Source organism: Rhipicephalus microplus, chromosome 8, assembly GCF_043290135.1.
Source record: "Rhipicephalus microplus isolate Deutch F79 chromosome 8, USDA_Rmic, whole genome shotgun sequence".
Classification (NCBI taxonomy): Eukaryota; Metazoa; Arthropoda; class Arachnida; order Ixodida; family Ixodidae; genus Rhipicephalus; species Rhipicephalus microplus.
Window position 1 is genome coordinate 130,327,948 of NC_134707.1, and position 19,101 is coordinate 130,347,048.

The window sequence follows — 19,101 nt, forward strand, 5'->3', positions numbered from 1 at the left end:
ATGGCGGTGGTCAGGTCTGCAACGCAGCAGAGGGTGCTAAGAATCTGTTTCCGGACAGGCCGTCACTGAAACTTGACTTTGGGAACGTTTAACGCCAAACCTTATATAGTGAGGCAAGTCTAGCTGTACTATTCGAGGGGCTAGAGGGTGGTAAATGGGATATAATAGGGCTAAACGAGGTTAGGAGGACCGATGAGGCCAATACAATGCTACAGAATGGGTACGTTTTTTGCTATCAGGGCTTATTTGAAAGAAGAGAACTGGAAGTGGGATTCCTAATTCACAGAAAGATAGCTGGCAACACAAAGAAATAGTATAGTGGTATTGAAAGGACTCAATAGGAGATACAAGATGAAGGTGGTACAGGTATACGCGCCCACATCCAGCCATTATGACGCTTCAGTTGAAAGCTTCTATAAAGACGTAGAATCAGCAATGAGTAAGGTAAAACGCGTCATGTTGTACGGATGGGAGACTTTAATGCAAGGGTAGGGGAAAAGCAGGCTGTAGACCAGGCAGTAGAAGATTATGGCATTAGTACTAGAAATGCCAGAAGAGAGCTACTAGTGGAATTTGCAGAACGCAATAATTTGCTGATTTTGATTACCTTCTACAAAAAACGAGAAAAGTGTAAGTGGACATGCGGAGCCCTAATGGCAAAAATAAGAACGAAATAGACTTTGTTATGAGGACACACTCAGGCATAATGCCGGATGTAAAAGTGGTTGGCACCCCGCCGTGGTGGTCTAGTGGCTAATGTACTCGGCTGCTGACCCGCAGGTCGCGGGTTCAAATCCCGTCTGCGGCAGCTGCATTTTCAATGGAGGTGGTAGGCCCGTGTGCTCAGATTTGGGGGCACGTTAAAGAACCCCAGGTGGTCGAAATTTCCGGAACCCTTCTCTACGACGTCTCTCATATTCATAGTGTTTTTGGGACGTCAAACGCCACATATCAATCAATAAATCAATCAATCAGAAGTGTTTGGCAAGGTACTATGCAGTGACCATAAAATGGTACGGTCTCAAATTCGCCTCGACTTGAGAAGGAACTACAGAAACTGATACTCGAGAAACCAATCAATGAGCTAGCGCTGAGAGGGAAAGCACAAGAATTTAGGGTCTCGCTTCAGAACAGGTACCCGGCTCTTAGTGAGGAAACCAACCTTAGCATAGATACAATGAATGATAATCTGACGAGTATCATTGAGGAATGTGCAGTAGAAGTTGGAGGCAAGGTAGTCAGACAAGACACTGGCAAGCTTTCCCAGTAAACAAAGAATCTCATTAAGAAGCGTTAAATCATGAAAGTCTCGAGTACAACAGACAAAATAGAACTGTGAGAGCTTTCGAAGTTGATTATAAGCGTAAGGTATCTGACGTAAGAAGGTATAACATGTAGAGAATCAAACACGCACTGAAAATGAAGAAAGCGTCAGAGCAAGAAAGAGGAAACTTGGGATAGGTAAAAATGGGATGTATGCACTAAGGGACAAAGAAGGCAAAATAACTACCAATATGAATAGGATTGTTAAAATAGCGGAGGAGCTTTACGAAAATCTTTAAAAGTAGCCGGGACAACCACAACCTAATACTCTAAGAACTAGCAGCAACCCAGATGACACCCCACCAGTAATAATAGAAGTCAGACAAGCCTTGGAGAGCATGCAAAAAAGCAAAGCTGCTAGTGAGAATCAGGTAACATCAGATCTGCGTAAAGATAGGGGACAGATTGTGTTAGAAAATCTAGCCACCCTGTTTACGAGGTGTCTCCTGACGGGAAAAGTACAAGAATCTTGGAAGAATGCTAACATCATCTTAATACAGAAGAAAGAAGATGACAAGGACAGGAAGAAATACAGGGCGAGCAGCTTGATCTCTGTAGTAAACACGCTATTTGCAAAGTTAATTGCTAACATAGCGAAAAAAACAATAGAATTCAACCAGCTAAAGGAGCAAGCAGGATTTCGAACTGGCTACTCAACAATCGACCACGTTCTTACTCTCAATCAGGTAATAGAGAAATGCTCAGAATAAAACCAATTACTATACATAGCCTTGATAGATTACAAGAAGGCATTTGATTCAGTAGAAATATCAGCAGTCATGCAGACACTGCGGAATCTGGGCGTAGATGAAGCTTGTATAAACATCCTGGAAGAAACTTGCAGGTGATCAATTGCTACCATAGTGCTTCATAAAGAACGCAACAGAATACCAATCAAGAAGGGTGTAAGGCAGAGATATACAATCTCCCGAATGCTGTTTACCACGTGCGCACAGAAGGTTTTCAGAGGCCTTGAATAGGAACAGTTAGAGATAAAATCATTAATAGAGAGTACATTAGTAACCTGGGCTTCGCCGATGACATTGCATTGCTGAGTAACTCAGGGGACGAATTGCAACTCATAATTACGGAGTTAGACAAGGAGAGCTGAAAGGTGGGTCTTAAAATTAATCTGCAGAAAACAAAAGTAATGTAGAATAACCTCGGATGAGAGCAGCGCTTTGAGATAGGTAATAGCCCACTTGAAGTTGCAAAAGACTATGTCTACTTAGGGTAGGTAATAATCACAGAGCCGCACCACGAGATGGAAGTAACTAGAAGAATAAGAATGGGGTGGAGCACATTTGGCAAGCACTCTCAAATTATAACAAGTAGATTGCTACTATCCCTCAAGAGGAAGTTATATAATAACTGTATCTTGACGGTACTTTGCTACGGAGCAGAAACCTGGAAACTTAAAAAGAGGGTTCAGCTTAGACTAAGTACGACGCAGCGAGCAATGGAAATAAATCTGGTCGGTGTAACCATAGAAGACAAGAAGAGAGTAAGGTGGAATAGGGAACAAACGCAGCTTAGGTATATTATAAACGAAATCAAGGAGAGGAAATGGACATGAGCTGGGCACGTAGCGCTAGACGGGATAATCGCTGGTCATTGAGGGTAACAAACTGCATTCCCAGAGAAGGCAAGAGGGTTAGGGGGAGACGAAAGGTTAGGTGGGCAAATGAGATTTAGAAGTTTGTGGGTTAAGAAGCAGAACGTAAATTGGCAGCAGCAAGCACAAGACCGAGTTAATTGGCAGAACATCGGAGAGGCCTTTGTCCTGCAGTGGACGTGGTCAGGCTGATGACGATGATATGGGTTTCATTTCATTTCATTTATTTACTTTCAGGGCCCGAGGGCATTACAGAAAGGAATGGGGTTTCACAACTGAAACGCGCAACAATACATTCAAAGCACTTCTTGATGGGTGATGACCTTGAAGTTATTTACATCTGTGATGGAGGCGATGGCGGCGGGAAGGTGGTTCCAGTCCCTGCTTGTTCGTGGAATGAAAGAGTCATAATAAAGATTAGTTCGACTAGATGGCACACCAACTTTTAAACCATGATCCAAACGGGATGAAATGTAGGAGGGGTTTGTGAAAAGCTGTTCTTTTAAAATGGGGTTGTGATGAAATATTTTGTGAAAAAGTGAAAGCCGAGAACATTTACGACGCAACGACAGATCAGGCAAGTTTAGGGACATCTTCATTGCAGTTACGCTAGAATGGCGGGAGTAGTTAGAAAATACAAAACGAGCTGCGCGGTTTTGAATAAATTCGAGGGCGAGGATTAGAGTATGTTTGGAAGGATCCCAGATGGCGCATGCGTATTCTAATTTCGGACGTACTAGCGTTTTGTAAAGAGTTAGTTTTAGTGATGAAGGTGCAGATGAAAAATTGCGAAGTAAATATCCGCGCATGCGGTTAGAGTTGTTAGTTACATAGTCAACATGCATCTGCCAAGACAGATTATTTGTGATATGAAGACCGAAGTATTTATATGAATCGACGTGTGATAAAGAAGCGGCATGAAGACTATACGTGCACGTGTTAGCAGTGTTATCAGTGTTGTTGGCAATGCAAGCGGTAAGCGTTTTTGCATTTGGACACGTTAAGACGCATGAGCCGTTTATTGCACCACTCGGATAGGTTGTTAAGATCGGTTTGAAGTTTCAAGGTGTCAGCTGGGGTGGAAATTTTCAGATACAATACACAATCATCAGCAAAGAGTTTAATGGTTGAAAAAGTGATGCAGGCGGGAAGATCGTTAATGTAAATAAGAAAGAGCAACGGCCCCAGTACTGACCCTTGAGGTACGCCAGACGTTACAGCACAAAAGGGGGATAAACAGTCATTAGCGGTTACGTACTGGGTTCGGTTAGAAAGAAAGTCATTAATCCAAGAGAGAACATTAGGGTGAATGTTGAGTTTGGTAAGCTTCAGAATTAGTAAGTCGTGAGATACAGTGTCAAATGCTTTCGCAAAATCAAGAAAAATGCAGTCAGTATTGAAACCTTGATCAGCGTTAACAAACAGGTCGTTAGTAAAGGACAAAAGCTGGGTGTCGCATGACACCATCTTCCTGAAGCCGTGTTGACAGTTGTTGAAAAAGGAATTTTCTTCGAGAAAACTAACTAAATGTGAATATATTATGTGCTCTAACATTTTACATGGAATTCTTGTCAATGAAATGGTACGGTAGTTCTCCGGTGAATTAGTGTTACTTGATTTGTGAACCGGAACCACCTTGCTCTTTTTCCAGTCGCCAGGTAGGGATGAACACTGCCAAGACTGATGAAAAATCTTCGAAAGTATTAGTGATGAGTACAGCTCTGTACATTTCAATATTTTGGAATTTATGGCATCCGGACCCGCAGAAGAAGACATATTCAAGTTGTTGATCAGTTTTCTAACTCCTACCCAATCTATTACAATATAGTCCATAGGAAAAAAATTATGGCTAGGGGCTGTTGGAACAGAAGACGAAAAACTGCGCAGAAAAAGTGAACAAAATGCATCGTTTAAAAGCTTGCAACATTCATTATTTGGAACAGGTTCGCCACAGTGTGTTAATTACACTATCTTGTTTTTTTTACCGTTCACAAGAGACCAATATTTTCGTGGATTGTTTTGTAGATAAGAGGGAAGAGTAACGTCAAAGTAAGCATTTTCTGCATTAGCAACTTCATGGAGGTATTCGGCGTTAGCGTTTTGGTACTCGGACAAACGGCTGGCTCTGTCTGCTCTCTTGGCAGAGCGAAACAATCGCTTCTTTTTGTTGCGTAAGCGTCGAAGTGTAGCATTGAACCATGGCGAACGGAGATTAGTGCGGACATTTCTTTGTGGAACGTAACGGTCAGCTAAATATAAAAGTTTATTTCTAAAAATAGACCAGTTTTCTTTTATTGATCGTTCTTCAAAGTTCGCCATGAATTCATCGACGAATCACTCCATTTCTTCTGTAATTGACCTGATGTCTGCTCTAGAGTAATCCCGGATGGTTTTAACACTTTTGTTAGAAGAAAAATGTGCCTTTAGATTAAAGTGTAACATGGAATGATCCCTTATTCTTTGAAGGTAACTAAGGGAAGTAACCAAGTCTGGCTTGTTTGTTAGGATCAAGTCTAAGGTGTTGGAACAAGTAGCTGTAGTGCGTGTGGGTTTATGTACGAGTTGGGTTAGATTGAAGTCAGAACGTACGTTTATGAAGTCAACACACTCAGACGAATTTTGAGTAAGGGTTACAATATCGCTTTGCCACTTTATGTTTGGTAGGTTGAAGTCTCCCAAAAGAAATAAGGGCAAATTCGGGTAACTAATAACGACACTGTTTAAAACATCATGTAGTTCGTCAGAAAACGATGGCGAGGTGGTGGGCGACCGGTAACATGCGCAGAGAATGAAATCTTGGCTCGGCAGATAGATTCGTACACAGATAAGTTCTAGGCCAGAAGATACATTAACCACATAAGATTTCAGAGCACTGCTGACACCAATCAATACATCTCCCCCAGAACGTACGTCACGGTCGTAACGATAAATGTTGTACGATTTTTCGCATTCAAATATTTCACTGTTTTTTATTTTGGCTGACAGCCAAGTCTCTGTACAAACAATGATATCTGCTGAACATAAATCAATTGTAGAAGATAACTGCACCCGCTTGTTCATCATGCTCCGTGTATTTGTGAAAAGTACAGACACTTGCTCGACATGTGGCTGCGATGAAGATAGCTATGGATGGGGACTGGCGCGGAGAGTATGCACTGACGCGCTACCGCTCGATGCATGCGACACTTGGTTAGGAGTGACGTCCCAAACCTCATCGGTCGCCGCGCAGTATACGTACTTTTTCTTATTCATTACAAGTTTGCTGCTACGCAGTGAAAAACGCTTACCGCTTGCATTGCCAAATTCAATTAGCTTCTTGCGCGACTGTCGAGTGGTTCGGCAAAAGTCCTCCCCCACTGACCCGCCTGAGCTTTTAAGTTTGGCTTTTCGTGAAAGGATGCGGTCCCTCACTTTGGAAGAAGAAAACCTGATCATGATGGGTCGCATTTTTGTGGCTGAAAAAGCACCCAACCTATGTGCTCTCGAGATACTACCAGAAAGTTCAGAACTTTGCATTTCAAGCTGAGAGGCGAGGTTACACACGTGTGCTACAGATTGCTCCCATGTCTCCGTTTCATTGTCAGCTATTCCACAAAAGATAAGGTTGTCCCTTCTGCACCGGTCTTCAAGCTCGTCCATCCTTGACTTCAATTCCGCATTTTCGCTTTGGACAGTGGCAGAAACAATGTTTGTTATGTCAGCGGCACATGGTCCGCGGTCAAGGGTATCGACAACTGACTCAAGAGCGTCCATCCTAGTTGCTAACTCGGAGACCGTTCGCGTCAAATTTTCTTGATTCTTTTTAAGGTCAGCAAATTGCTGCAAAACATCAGCGTGACGCGACTCCATTTTGGCGGAAAGATTGGCGATAGCTGCTAGGACTTCCGAATTAGGCCCCGGATTCGTCTCCACATCGCCGCAAAGCAGCAACTGTTTTGTTACAAGAACGCATTCACAAAACATCTCGCAAAGGACACTTCGGCACGGAAAGAGCAGCAGGCAAACGTTACTAGAACGTTTACAGTACAGTGACGGAATTTCACTAACCTGCACAACAAAAAGCAGCGGCTTGGTCAGTGACGAACACATGCCTGCCGCTCCCTCGTGCCCACTAAAGGCTGGCGTACGATGCCCGTCCTTTCAGTAGTCGGTGTGTTGTGTTGACCATGTCGATGACGCTTGCCTGTCAAGAAAGGGCTTGAAGGCGGTTTCAAGATCCGGTTGGTGACGAAAGCATGGCTCGTCGATAATCGGCGCCGGAGGCACCAGCTGAACTTGCAGGACTGGAACAGTCGATGCGTCATGCTGTGGCAGAAGCCATGCGCCAACCAGGAAAGACTGCACAACAAAAAGCAGCGGCTTGGTCAGTGACGAACACATGCCTGCCGCTCCCTCGTGCCCACTAGAGGCTGGCGTACGATGCCCGTCCTTTAAGTAGTCGGTGTCTTGTGTTGACCATGTCGATGACGCTTGCCTGTCAAGAAAGGGCTTTCAGAACCACCTTTAGCCCATTGACCAAATTTATGAAATCGAAATTTTTCATTGAAGACCGTAAAGTAGAAGGAATATGAAAAGGAATATTTACACTTGGAGCTCACGACCTTTATATAGCTTAATGAAAAAGTCTTAAAACTGTACCTTTGTGTTACAAACCGCTTGAATTTTCCTGATGCGGATAAAGAAAAAATATCAGGCGCTTCATTACAACATATGCCGAGATATTTGTTCAGTCGCGAAGATGGCGACCATTTTTAAGCAAAAGGGGATTTCACATTGAACAGAAAGCGCATTTTTCTCAATGGCTGCTAGCTGCTACAAACTTGACATCTCCAGTGAAGGCAGCGGAAATAAAATTGACAGAGTTCCTACAGTCACGCTTAATTACGTGCAAAGAAATTCAGTAGCCCTTGGCGTACCGGATTTATTGAAGCAAGCTAAGTTTCTCATGTGCACCCGTCGTGCTCAACTTTTCTTCAGTTTCATTGCCCTATGCTCCCTCCGAGATTTTGCTTCCATGCCGGCAATCGCATTTTTATCTGCGTAAACAATTGTATCAGGCCAGTTGGTAAGGATCCATCTTGCTATAAAGCGCAGCCACTATTATAAAGAACACACAACAAAAGCGCTTAGCGCTTATGTTGTGTGTTCTTTCTAATAGTGGCTGCGCTTCCTAGCAAGTTTTATCTGCGTGTTCCTCAACAGAAGACTTCCATTGCTAGGAGCATTAACGATGTTGCGGCATACATATTCTGGCGACAGTCTTATGTGACAACGTGAAAGGAAAAGTTACCTGAATAAATTATCGGACTGGCTACACATCTGAAACGGCTGATAGCCAAGCTGAGTCTCAATGCTACATCGCTAGTGGCCGGAGTCACCGCCAGGCGGCAACTCGCTGAAGCACACCTAGTGGGGATTGTTGCCTGTGTCATCTGCTAGCCACGACACGTTTGCATGGGCACGCATACCACGGTTTCTGCTACCACGGTCTCTGGAGAAAAATGTGTCCCCCAATCTGCATGTTACACGACATATGTCGTCGAGAGGCGATAGTCTTGCGTCTGAAGAGAGTGAGTAAAGGTTTATTTGATGTTCTGCGCAAGAAAATTGGCGAATGGTATTCTGGAGGCGCTGCGTTTGTGCCTCCAGCGTGTAGTGGAGGCGAACAAGCGCATCGAGGCAAGTTAGAGACGAGGACTAAATGGAAGTTCGAAAACGAAGGAAGGCGTGCGCGCCCACCGTGAAAGATGCGTGCTTGTCTCGGAAGTGATATTGTGTAGAACGCAAAGCGATGGGCAGGTGCCACCACCGCGTCGTGTTAGCAAAGCGCGGGAATCACTTACCTTTTTTAGGCTCACGTTGCACTGTCAGTGCAGTGTGATATACACTACAGTCCTTAATATAACTTGTGTGTGCTCTTTTAAGTACGAAGGTACACATACAAAACATCGAATTGTTGTTACGGTGCCTTAGATATGCGCAATAATTGCTTTTAAAGACGATAGTCTTTCTTGAGGACCTTCGACTCAAAACGTTTGGTTTGTCTGTCTGTCTGTCTGTCTGTCTGTCTGTCTGTCTGTCTGTCTGTCTGTCTGTCTGTCTGTCTGTCTGTCTGTCTTATACATTCGTCTGTTTGTCCACTCGGACGGCATCGGGTGCTTGAAACGGCCGACCTTATCCACAGTGCCCACCAATGTTGCTCAAGGCTGAGCGTTTATGCTTGTGCAATCGTCAGTTTAAAAGCAAGTATTGCGCACGTATGGTTCACCATAACAACACGTTTATATTTTGCATGTGCGTCTTTTACTAGAAAAGGCATACATAAGTAATTTTAAGGACCATAGCGCTTAGCACGCTGCTCTGACCATGCAACGCTTGCACGGAACGGGGAGTGTTTAAAACGCTTTGCTAAGACGAGACAGTAATGGCACCTACCGTCGCCTTGCGTTCTACACCTTATCACCTCTGAGATGGGCGCTCACTCCCGTCTCAGAGCCACGCTCTTTGTTTTCTAAAAAAATTGCCAGATGGCAATCATGTCTCACGTGTGACATGACTTGATGCGCTCGTTCGCATCTGCCGCACGCTCGAGGAACTCTAACGCAGCGCCTCCAGAATACTACTCACCGATTTTCTTGCGCAGAAAATCAAATAATTGTCTTCCTAACTCTCTCCACACTCCAGACTATCGTCTTTCGATGACATTTGCAGAAACATGCAGATACCGGGCCAATGTTTTAATTGACAACCGCCCAAGTATGAACGCAAAACCTTGAGCAATAATGGTGGGTGCTGCGAATGGAGTTGACTACTTGGTGCCGTTGGAGATATCGGTAAGGGCGGACAAACAGAAAAAATGTACAGAGAGACAGATCAAAGTTTTATTGTCGAAGGTCCTCAAGAAAGACTATCGTCTTTAAAAGCAAGGTGCGGCCTGTTGCCTTGCGACGCCGTTAGTTGGCGAGCGCGTCTGGGCACAGTTGACAGTTTCGGCCGCCTTTTTGGGGAGGGCGCTGAGGCTCCACTTGTCAAAGCGGATGGCACTTCATGTTTCATTGTGGTTGAGTGGCGATTTGTGCTTTCTTGTCCTTTTTTGTGTGCGATCGTGTGTGTGGGGCAGTTTGCTTATGTTTCTTGTGATTGAGAACGATTCTTTAAGGCCCGCATGTGTGGCAGAAGGTTTTTATTTTCGTTAACCAAATGTTCTCCACGGGTGCATTTGACAAAAAAAGAAAACAAGCATCAAGAGGCACCCAAGGAGGGCCCTTACCTTTTATACACGCACAGCCAACCAGCACGAATGAAGAGAAATATGGGGCCTCTTTTGGGGCAACCATTCTCACAGCCAAACCGGCGAGACAAAACCCTTCCCCCTGGCTGCTGCCAATCTGGCACGTGCTATGCGCAGCACCAATATTTAGAATGCTCGCAGAACCGGAAAGGATGCACACTAGAGTTGTCGGAAAGTAGGATGAGTGGTGAACATCGCCGAAGAAGTTGCGATGTTTGAGCGGTGTGAGTGAGTCGTGCAGTGCGGTCAGTCGATGTCGAAATCTTGAGTTATGGCTCCGCTGGAGTACTTCATTTAAGAGTGTCACCAGTACGATGACCAGCGCTGTAGTTAGTTGAAGTGTTCATTGAAGAGAAATATTCGAGACACGTCCCGAATAATTGCGATGTACACGTGTGTAATGAATATTTGGGGTGCCTAAGTGTCCTTGCGCCGGATATGATGCATGCGATTGCATTTTTCGCGCGGTAAGCTGTTGTTCCGGTTGCTTTGAATACCTTCTCGGTGACCTTTTTAGTTGTAAGTGGTAGCTGCCGAGTGTGCAAGTTTGTGTGAGGCCTTTACTAAAAATACATATTCTGTTTTTGCAGTAAGCTCTTCCTTTTTAACTCGGTTTCTGAACCACAACAGCGTTGGATATGCACTAAAAACTAACATTTATATTGTGCGCGCTTTGGCGGTGGTTTTCGGTTGGCCGATACGTCAGACCTTGAAATATTTCAGGTGATTGCCTGATCATAAACGGAATCCGTGACCGTTTTAATTTCAGGTGAGTCAAACGGGCAGCATTGACGGAGGGTATTGAGGCCCATACACCACAAATGATTAACTCTCCTAGGGCAAACTGTTAAAGTCTGTGGTATCAGAGGCACTCCTAATATCGACTTAGAATCTAACCAGTGATGTCTAGGTACGAAACGCGTTATTTGCGGCCTACTGTGCCGCGTAGAAGTGCGTGTGAAGGTGCTTCTCTTGGGAGAAGCGGGGGCACCAGAGCGGGCGCCAGCTGAACTAGGCCCGTCCCACAGCTTTGGCGGCACACACCGGGCTACACCTTTTTTTATAGAGCGGCTGTGCCAGAATATACCTGAGGATCAGAAAAGTGGAGGTTTATAAGGAGGATTCAGCTTGAATCAAGGATGTCGTAGCGAGCGTTAGAGAGAAATATATGACACTAGAAGAGAGCAAATTGGTTCAGGGAACAAATTGGGGTTAAAGATATTGTAGTTGAAATTAAGAAGAAGAAATGAACATGGGCCGGGCATGTAGCGCGGAGGCAATTTTACCGGTGGTCATTAGTTGAACGTACTGAATTCCCTGAGAAAGCAAGCCGGCTAAGGGGGACACAAAGTTTGGGGGGCAGAAGAGAATAAAATGTTCGCAGGTATAACGAGGCAACTGAAAGCATAAGAAAAGATTGATTGGCGTATCATAGGAGAAGCCTTTGCCCTGCAGTGTGCGTAGTCAGGCTGAAAATGATGATGATGGGTCTCTTTCATTTCGGAATGGCCGAGACAGGTGACACAGGAGCAAAGAGCCAGAGTGCCAATAGGCCATAAACATTTTCTTGCTCTTTATTACCTTGATCTAACCACGCAGTGTCCATTTTCTTCGGTCTGTGACTCATCAGCCAATTCCTGCGTGCCCCTGAAAGAGGGGAAATAAATGAACGCGGGTGACCCTTCATCTCATTGGCGCGCACTGTAACATGGTAAAGGTGTCATATACAAGGAATAGTCCTGCGTTTACTTTAAAGTAGTACATGACGCTGCAAGATTTACTCTAGGTGACATGTGCATTTGTGCAGTCTGTTGCGTGAATAGAGTTTGAAGGTTGGCAGAAATATTGATACATACCATCAGGATCCATGCGCGTTATATTTTTAACTTGGTATAGAGCGAGATGCGAGACTAAGCTCTATCCATTTTGTTTGCATTGCAGTTTTCAAACTTCTCGCAGCGTGCCCGCTCCAGCCCCAACATTGCTTGGCGTAATTTTGGTGCATTGTTTCTTAGAGCAGCTGCAGCGGTGCGACGCGCGTATCGTGATAAGGCTATATGATCTATACCAGCCTCTCCAAACATCTGCGCATAAACGAATCCATCCCACAGGAACAGGCTGTACTATACAGACAACACCGAAGCGACACAACACCGCTTGCCTGCACGGCTTGGTTTGGGAACACATTGTGATTGTAACCTTACTAGCGCATAAAGTAATGATGCCTCGTAAGTCGTGTCATCTTTCGGCTCCGAGTTTCTCTGACATCGAAGGGGGCAAGGAAGGCATTCGGCTTGCGAAGACTACACCAGATGAGTGGGAAAGGTTCCAAGCTTACCTCCACGCATCGCGCGATCGTCTAATTAAAAAATGTAAATGATACAGAGCTTTTGCTCGGTACGCAACAACTTTTAGTGCCTAAGTAAAATTTATCATCTGACCTACTGAAGCGCCTCGTACGCAGTAAATACCTGATGAAACAAAAACCACGTGGACAATTTCTAAATCTAACCTATACTTTCACCGGATGATATTCGTTTTTCTTCCCCCTATGGCTGCACAGAAGCACCTCTTCTTCCCCAAGCACTACGAACCTGAGCTAACGGGAAAGGGGGGGGGGTTCAGACCCTCTCACGCTTAGCCTTGCGTGGCTCTGCTGTGTACGGGGAAAAGAGGATCCTGGTGGTTGAGCCAACGTCGAATGATTGAACCTTTAAGGCCCCCGGACAAAGGCAACACACCTCTTCGACACCGGCTTCAGGTTGATGGCACCCTTGGTCTGTCCCCCCAGAAAAAATCGGCAGTCGCCTTTTCCGATCTTTTTCTCTCCCTCGATGTTCGTCTTTATCTCCTACTTTGTGTCTTTGCAGTCATCTTTTTTCTTCTATTCACTTCCGAATTTCTCGGCGACGAGCGTTAACATTGTGTAGTTGCTCAACCTTGGGCAGTTGTATTTGGTTATAGTGGCAATGTACAGCTGTGTCTGCAGTCTTATACAGACGCTTCACCAACCCCTAGTTGGGCTCCGTGTTTAGTGACCGCTATTGCTGCCGAAACAACCAAACTATTATGGGAACACCTTCATTTCTCTGACTACGTGATTGTCTCCCTCAAAAAAAAGGGTGCATACAAAAGGGCTTATACGTTTCAACCGTCCCGGCCTATCCATCCCAAAATTACATGTAATTCACTGTGAAGCTCCGAACAAACAAGCAAGATCAATTTATCCATATTTTGTCTCAAGGTCACTGACCGAAGTCTTTGGACCAGGTTAAAAAGAAACTAAGATGCCAAGTGGTGACCTCCTTCTTGAACTAACTGAGCGACAACAATTTCAGAAGCTTGGCAATATAGCTGTGGCTTCGGAGGCTAAAGGCTGGTGCACACCGGCGCCTAGCAGCGGTTGTACGAACATTCGTGACTGACGACCACAATGTTACTGATGTTCACACAGGCATAGGCTGCATGCGAGCGAACGGAAATTGCAAAGTCGGAGAGTCACGTCCGGATGTAGTTATCAGAAAAAAATTTGGAGACCAGCGCCGATCAGCTGGTCACCGCCAGCTGAGTGAGCGAAGCAAACCAAGCGCGCCGCATTTATTTTTCTCGTTCATTCTCGCACAGCATTCCCAACAGCGTCAAGGAGTTCGATTCAAGCGAAAAACAAGAGATTGTAATGGTGCTGGTGCGCTGTGCCACGGTGTCAGCGCTGGCAGCACAGATGCCTCCGAAGAAAAAAATGGCAGCATATCCACGGAGTGAATGATGGAGAGTGGGGCGAAGGATTCCTCAGCCCATTTTTTCTTGCTTTCGTACGTGCATGCGTCCGTGTGAGTGACCATCCATGCTTCCATCCGCCCGTCCATGCGTGAGTTTGTTCGTGCATCCGCCCCTGCGTTCGTCCATGCATCCACCCCTGCGTTCGTTCATGCGTCCATCCAGGCATCTGTCTGTGTGTCCGTTCGTCCATCTATTCAACACTCGAAGTACCACCATCTCGCATCTTTTAATTACATATTCCCCATATAGAAGCACCGCCATCCAGTGGACATTCCAAGGACTTAACGAGAAGTGGCACACGCACACTTTCTTACGGATTGCGCTTTGGGTATACTTCCCATTTTTAACCCCCTCAAGTTCATGGTAAATACTAGTTCCCTGTATTCATGACACTGCGGCCCAGCGCTCACTGATTCTTTCTAAAACCAAGGAGGTTACGCCCAGCGAGTACAACGTAGAAAACTTTTTCTCTCAATAGTGCTCAATGTACCTGCCCATGGCTGCTAATGGGAAATGAGAGACAAGAGAATTCGGCTTTTACTTTCTTACGGCTTGCGCTTCGTTTCTACTTCCCGCATTTAACCACCTCAAGTTCATCGTATATACTAGTTCATTGTATTCATGGCACCGCGGCTCAACGCTCGCTAAACCTTTCTAAAACTAAGGAGGTTGCACCCAGCGAGTATAACGTAGCAACCGTTTCTGGTCATAGTGCTCAATGTACATGCTAACGGCTGCTATTAGGGATCGTAGCGCGTACGTTAACTAAAAGCCGAATGCTCCTGTCTGTCATTTACCATTAGCAGCCATTGGCATGTAAATTAGGCACTATTTTTTAATGTTCAACAACGCACCGAAGAAATCTCACCGGCTTCACCTTGGATGTCAAAACGTAGCACTAGTTACACACTACTACAACGAAGGACGAACGGGTGCCGGTATAAAGATCTTCGGCCCCAAAGAAAGACGGTGGTGGGTGTGACCGGCCTTTCGATCGCGGGAGTTGGCCGGCCATGCAAGCCGCCTGCATCTCGAGCTACGCTGAGATGAAGAGGAGTGTTTGCAAGAGTCGTACGTATTCATAAACGCTCTTGAATTTATCTTGACTTGCCACAGCCTCAATGCAGCATAAACGCGTCTCGAACGCGGTGTCATTAAAGTCGTTGCCAAGGCGTGAAGCACACACAAGTTCCAAACACGCTGCATTGAAGGCTGTGACAAGTATAGTTTAGGACAAAAAAATCTGAATACAGGGAAACGATGGTGCACAATGTATTTTCTCATTACCTTGACGGTGTTTATTTTCTTGAGAATGCCGCCGCGTAAATTTGACACTTTGCTCAAACTACTGCGCCTCGCCATCTCCAAGCGAAGTATTCTGTGGTGGCCATGGTGCCACAGACCCAGAGAAACGCACTCGTTTGCATCTGGTGGCAGAAGGCCAGTGCAACAAAAACAAAAACAAAACAAATTTGCAGCATAGCTGATTTGTTCCAGCAGCCTTGCGACTGCAGTCGCGTGACTGAAAAATCGCTCAGGAAGCGACTAGCCACACTAGATGCTTTGAGACCATCTGCGAACGTCCGCGACTGTTTGGGATTAGTCGCAAATGGTCGCGCGACTGCTGCTAGTCGCTGGTGTGCACCAGCCTTCAAATCATCATCACCAGCAAGAAGTGTGACTCGCCGGTCTCTTGACGCTCACGCTGCGCGGGAGCTCGGGTTCGCCAAAACTCTGCCTGACATGGAATAAAAGATGTGACACCTATGCTCTGTTGAGTCGGTGTCGTGCGTCGTAACACTAACGGAATTCGGCCGCATCTCAATATCCCTTTCGCCTAACTCCTCGATAAATATCTCGCGCGGAGTCGTCTCAGAAGCAGACCTCCTGGGGCTGTTCGAGCAGGAACTCCTAGAAAGTTCGAAAGAGCAGAATATAACTGAGGTGAAAAGAATTATCATCAAACGTGACGACAAGAACACACCTACCAGGCACCTAATTTTACTATTTGCATCTAGTGTATTACCTGCAGACATTTCGACAGGTTACATGAAACTCTCCGTCCACCCTCTTGTTCGGAACCTTAGACGTCGCTGCAAATGTCAAGAGATTTGGCCACGGCTCGCATAGCTGCCAAGGTAAAGATATTTGCGAAATGTGGAGACCAAAAGAGCACCTCTGACAAGTGTACTAACACACCCCACTGCGTCAACTGTGACGGTTATCATGCAGCATACTCCCATCCTGCCCAAAGTGGAAGAAAAAGAAATTACCAATCTTGCCCTATTGAAAAAACATCCACCATAGTAACAGTGAATTTCGCCATCCACCATTTTGGTTGATTATATAGCGGTGAAAATAGTGGCACATGGTGTACGGTGGCGTATGGTGGATGGCGCACTCAAGCCGGCAAAGGTGGATCACGAAGCAGCGTCAGAACCACCGCGACGAGCTCCCACTAAAGAAATAATGAAAATTATTTTATAAAAAAGGATGTAGCAAGCACCTCTTAAAAATAAGATGGTGCGCCAACGTGGAATTGAACCAGGCACTTTCAAATCGTGAACCGAGTACACTAACCACTGTGCCAGGCCAACGTATAGCATATGTGTGTTAACCCTTTCGGCCCTGGAATTTTTTCATAACATCTACAATTTTTTCAACGTAATATTCCGCTTGTTTACATAATAAGTAAGCGTTATTCATTGAAAAAAAATATGCGTGGATAGCTTAATGTATAGTTTGGAACCATGCCCTCAAAATAGGACATCAAGGCCCAATGGGTGCAGTGGAAGCAGAAGCGATTCTTAGTGTAACGGTTTATTTTCCTCGGAAACACCACTGAAATTAGTCGACGGCTCCTCAAAAGCTTCCCTGCGCCATGAACACGCCTGTTCCTTATCCGACTCATCGGACGCTTCCCGCGTTTCTAGGACGCAGTCATCGCTCCCAGCCTCTTGTTTGTTGTTTGTTTCGCCGGGCTCAAGGCTGACATCCACTCAGGGAGATTGGCCAAGAAAGCGTAGTGCATTTTTTCTGTAAGCATTATAACTATGTGTAAAAATGAATTTGTAATATAATATGACTTATGTAAGGAAAACTACATAAGGACAGAGCAAACAAAAAAGGAAAAGTCATTTTGAGAAGTTTTGAGATTTCTGGTGTTGTATTTACCACTCAGCTGCGTTTACTTCACCTCACCATTTAGATTTTTTTATTATTTAAATTGATTCAAAAATGAAGTCATAGTGTTCCTCATCTTCACTATCCCCAACGTCTGATAGGTTGCCATTGTCCAACTGAGCGAACATTTGATCCGCGTACTCGAGCGGCACTAATGGAGCCTACGGACTCTCGTCGCCGAGTAGAAAAACTGAGGTGTAATTCCAGCACCTGGAAAATTGACGAAAAAAGCTGTACGACCACGAGACGCCACACCATCACCAGTGAAACGTGACAACCACAGAGCCCTCATTTACTCAAATGAGGACACATGCTCTTATCCCCGCTATCGTTAAATACGAATTTCCTGAGAATGTCTGCAGTGCTTATATATTCTAAATAGAGTTAAAACATTCTGTTAAATTTCTATTGTGACATCAACAGCGGATTTTGAGTAAACAAAATACCATAATGCGCACTTATTTGGCCCAGCGTGTACTTTGTCGGCTTCAATCTTTTTTTGTTCGTTGCTGTTGCTCTGATGAACGCGACAATGCGAGAACTGATGTCAATGACATTGGGAATGCTTTTCGAGGTATACAACTTACATTTCAGTTTCTTTTTTTAATGGCGGCAAAAACACCCTTTTTTGTCCGGTCCTCGTTTGAGGACGCCAGGGCCTAAAGGGTTAAAGAAGTAGTCAACTCGCAAACCTCTCTCTCACTTCAGTTCTGTTTGTTGCTTACTCGGGAGGGACGGGATCTGCACCTGCTACTAAAATTTGCGCATTTGATAAACACGAATAGCTGTTGCCTGTAACGATTGCCACTACGATAATGGCATCAGTGCTATGTTTTTGTTACAATTTACATCCACAAGAAAAAAATCAATGGACTGAATAGCAGGTAGAGTTTATCGGTGGTTACTGCCAAGTTTATTATTCATTTCTCGCTCCTTCAAAGGGCGATATCAGTTTAGGCTTTATACGCTTCTATGCTCATTCGATAAATATGCCTACAAAAATGATTTTGATGTTTTTCGCGCAACGCACACCGCAGTCGTGCCAGCGCACCGTTGTTGCTCTGTCGTTAGGAACAGCTACATAACGGCTTGTCCAAAACAAATCCGGTGTGCCAGAAACATTATGTTATCACATTGGTTCAGTAAGCACACGAATTGCCGTGTCTATGTTGTCGCATAGGAGCCAGAGAAGCACCGGCGAGTGCGACTGGCGGCTCTCGGTGAGGCGCGGCGTACCTTTGGTGGAAGTGCTGTTAGCGCGTCGTATCGATGTTTGTCACATCTTGCGCGGACGCCGTACACAACAAAAAAGGGTTCATTTAGGTTAAATGATGCCGCAGCTGTGCTGTATTGTCAATTTTGCTCGTCAAAATTGTGTATACTGAAACCCAGAAGCACCGGTAACACTTGTGCGGGCTCGGTCGGTATGACTAACCTTTGGTGAAAATCATGGTGGTAGAATAAAAGAGTGAAAGTCAAATTCGCTGGGGCTCATCTCGACGCACCTCGAAAGTGAAAGTTTATCAATATTTGCACGCACTTTGTTATCTTAAAGGTACGGCTCAAACAATAGAGTGTTCAAGAATTGCCAGAGTTGCGTTTTTAGCGTGGCGACATCAACTGACCGCTGTGTCCTGCTCTAACATTGAAAGGGGAAATTGCGAACTGGAGCTCATTTATTCGTCGACAACTGCTCGCCGATGTAAAACATTTATTGTCATGTTCAAAGTAAAAACTCTAGTCTTCTAAACATCAAAACTGAGGATGATTGATTTGTGGGGTTTATCTTCCCAAAACCACCATATGATTATGAAAGACGCCGTAGTGAAGGGCTCCGGAAATTTTCACTACCTGGGGTTCTTTAAAGTGTACCCAAATCTGAGTACACGGGCCTACAACATTTCCGCCT

General features: G+C 45.1%; 1 protein-coding gene across 1 annotated transcript in view; it reads left to right on the forward strand.

The window, feature by feature from the left end:
- LOC142768374 (uncharacterized) overlaps positions 1 to 19,101 on the forward strand; it is a 410,323-nt gene that overhangs the window by 79,321 nt on the left and 311,901 nt on the right. The gene's annotated exons all lie outside the window — the stretch shown is intronic.